At 35.1% G+C, this 3,771-nt stretch overlaps 1 long non-coding RNA gene across 1 annotated transcript; it reads left to right on the top strand.

Moving 5' to 3' along the window:
* Nucleotides 1–881: 881 nt before the first annotated feature.
* Nucleotides 882–2,398, top strand: LOC7469778 (uncharacterized). Its single transcript, XR_002983306.2, has 2 exons — nt 882–1,386; nt 1,664–2,398. It is a non-coding gene; the product is annotated as an uncharacterized LOC7469778 (long non-coding RNA).
* The last annotated feature ends 1,373 nt before the right edge of the window (nt 2,399–3,771 follow it).

Raw genomic sequence — 3,771 nt, forward strand, 5'->3', positions numbered from 1 at the left:
TCTAATGAGAACTGGACCAGTGATCCGCTGATCGTACGAGGAAAGGGAAAGAAAAGAAAAAAAGGGCTGCCCCTCGACCTCTCTCTCTTCTTTTCTCTTGTCTCTTCTTTTTTTCTCACATATTTTTTTCTCTAGTTGTCCACGCATTTTAATACACCACCTAACACAAATCATATCACCTTCTCTTGTCAGTAATCAACCTCTAATAATACCCTTGTCACCAACAGCTTATTTTCAAGATCCAACCTCTCCACAAATGGTATACATAGCACACTAACCAATACTCAACTTTCTAGTAAAATATATATTCCCCGTTATCTTTTCCTTTTCATTGGGTAAGCATGGGTGTCTCTAAACATCACAAGTAAGCTGGTGAGAAGGGAATACACTCAAGCTCAGTGGACTTCATTTCTCTCTTTCCTGCACACTCTCACTCTTATTTTTCATACACTTTTATTTTATATAAATTTCACTTCTTTTATATTTACTAATTGAAATATTGAAAGGTCTCTCTTTCCAAGAGATAATTTGTTTATTAGGTGAACGAACATTCGCTGAGAAGATCAAGACCGGCATCTTAGCACCATGAAAAACACCAATATAGTCTGAGGTTTCTCACGAATTCAATATTATCTGATAATTTTTTCTTTAATAATTTTTTCTTCTTTGTTGACATACGATAACTCTTTCTTTCTTTTCTCAAACCAGAGATTCTTCCTCTATTGTTAATTTTGATCCCCTAATTTTAATTTTCTTGTAAATAACAAAACCAGATGTATTTTTGTAAAATCAATCTCTAATAAGCGTAATATCAAGGATTAAAGAAAAAAAAGAATGCAAAAATAAATAAATTGGAGGAACGAAAAAAAAAAGTCATTGTGCGAATTCATCGTGGCTTGTGATGGGATTAACAGTAAAAATCGGAGCTATTTTAAATTTCTTCCTGACAGGAAGAACAAAAAGAGAAGACAAAATGCATCTTTCTAAAGCCCCTCCAACAGTGTGAACACATAATAAAATACAATATTTGCGAGTTATTAATTAAAGCTTGACTCCGAAGAAAGTCTGTTTAAGTATACACATGTGGTGTCCTTCAGCAGGAAAAAATATCATAGGAATTTGTTTTTTCAGTTTGAGTTGTGACGAGCTTTTCAAAGCATCAAGAGGCAAGTGTATCAACAAGTAAAAGAAACATCGAGCATGCATTTATTTTAATCTTGCTCTGGGTGCCAGCGAGCATACCAAACCTTGACCTTTTCAAAGGGTGACTACACTTGAATATGACAAGGAATTAAGGATTACAATCTCAAAAGTTTCAGGTCTTTTGACCATATAGAAGTTTTGATGGCAGCTGTAAAACAGGGACACATATGTTTGGTTACAAAGGTTAGATGTCTGACACAACATAGTAGCAGACTATTCTTTATCTTTATCTTTATCTGCATCTGTTTTTCTGTCAATTCTTGTCTTTATTTCATTTACTTGCAATATAATTCCAGAGAGACAACATTTCCTGATGGGTTCCACATCTTGTAATGTTATTGTATCGAACACAAACCCACCACAGAATGTCCCGTTCACTATGTTCGACAGTGCTATGTGTTCACACTGTGCTTTAAACTTTGTGATTATTTGGCTTTATATTCATGCTCTCAATCTCCAGGATATAAAGACCCCAACCTGTGGTACCATGCCTTGCTTGTGTTTCTCCTTTCTTCTTCTCCAGTGACTTTCAAAGCTTCTTTCTTGTCCTCCCTTATCCCTTGGAAACACACCCTGCCGATTTTCTCTCGGATCAGAAGCATGGACAACAAAAATGGCACCCCAGAGGAGAAAGGAAATGCTAGCCTTCCACCAAGAAGGGGTCAAATCAAAGCCAAAATTGGTGAAGACCTAAAGACATTTATAACAGGATGGGTAGGGGGAAAGAGTGATAAAGATGGTGGCAAAAACTTGATCTATTTTCCAGAAAGTGGCTCTTGCTCCAAGTAAACATGGTCAACTGGCTGTGTTATTCTTAGTCTAGTATCTCAAGAGAGGAAAATGAGGGGGCGGCGGGGATGGGGTTTGTGGGTGTTTAGATTAGCTCGCATATAATTTGGTTAATTTTACCGGATTTGAAGTTAATAATTATATAAATCTTCAGTAATCTTGAAAAACTCGAACTCATAACTATTAAAAATAAATTTAAAATTTTATCAGATCTCAGGATTGGATGGGTTTTTTTCAGCAGTATGTGTTGTTGTTAGAACTTGCTTGGGAGTTGGGAAGTTGTCACCGTGCAAGCACTCCTTTCTTTGCCATTTCCTGCACTTATTTTGTAATTTATGTAATGCATGTATGTGGATCCCCCTGTTTCTTTCTCTGAACTGTCAGCTCTCGGTGGTTTATTTATTAACATCGTATCTGTGTGCAACTTCCATGATTTTCCTCTTTGTTTTGCTCTTTTTTTTAAGTTTAACATGTATGTTTGGGCCAGCTTGCGTGCATCTCGACTAATTCCACGAGCCTTAAAGTTAATGACCATGTAAGCCTCCAGTGGCTATCATATGAGCAACTACAAGGCTCGAACCTAAAACCACAAAGAGAACAAACATCTTGGTCCAAGTTTTTATAACTTGTTCATTGCTCTCTTATTCTTTATTCTTGAATACTTTGGTCATTCAAAGCACTGAGGGTTCATTGCCTCAAGATCACAAAGGACTTTCGCATCACCGTGCCATCGGGGGAAGAGAATGTATAAATCCATTCTAGTTTTGAACCAAGTATCACTATGATTTCATTTACTTTTGAATTTAACGATCATCCTTTGACATTTAATCACTGGCAAGCCAGAAGATTTAAAGGAAAATATGGAATGAAACGACAAACAAAATATATTGCTGAAAAAGGTAAGATTATTAAATTATTTTACATTACGGGATCCTTGATTCTCTAAGATTATTAAATTATTCTAGACTACATGGCATCCTGATTCTCGACCAAAAATATATTTTTTTTGTATTTTAAAAATAGTTTAATAAAAAATTAAATTTTTTATTTTTTTATTTCAAATTAATGTGTTTAAATTTTGATGTTATGATGTTAAAAATATTTTTTAAAAAATAAAAAATATATTATTTTAATATATTTCTGAGTAAAAAGAAACCACTACTATATTCTTAAACACCTATTAAAACATATAACTACATCCACGGCGCTAAATTTATATATAGGCATTGCAATTTTACAGTGGACAGACATGGAAGAAGTGACACTTCTGAGAGTTATTTAAGAGTTTCGTTTAAAACTGGAAATCCAATGGAATGAATGTGGATAAATATAGGGAGCATGCCCTTTACAGAGAAATGGTCCAACAGCCATCCAAGAGCCATTCTCACTAGTGTCTCGGGCCTCTAATGTACAAGAAGACTTGACTGTCTTACCTTTCTTATTTTTCTATCCTCTTGTCTGAAAACGATGACAAATAATTAATGCCCTCCACTGCCTTCTCTTTACTTCAAAAAATCCATCTTCCTGTCAATCGTGGATTACCCATATAATTTCTTATGCAGATCGCAATCTTTATTGAGAAAGGCATGTGTTTGTTGAGAATTAATCAACTTTCGAAGGAGGAGTCCGAGCTTGACCAGTCTCTTGTGGCTAGAAGGTGATGTGAAAAGAAATTAATAGTAAATTCTACATGGCATTAGAGGGAATCCGTACAATTCATCTCAGTTCATGTAAAAAAATTCTTCAAAGACAAGACAAGAGATACACGTTTCGGGTTTG

This window comes from Populus trichocarpa, chromosome 8, assembly GCF_000002775.5.
Source record: "Populus trichocarpa isolate Nisqually-1 chromosome 8, P.trichocarpa_v4.1, whole genome shotgun sequence".
NCBI classification, from domain to species: Eukaryota; Viridiplantae; Streptophyta; class Magnoliopsida; order Malpighiales; family Salicaceae; genus Populus; species Populus trichocarpa.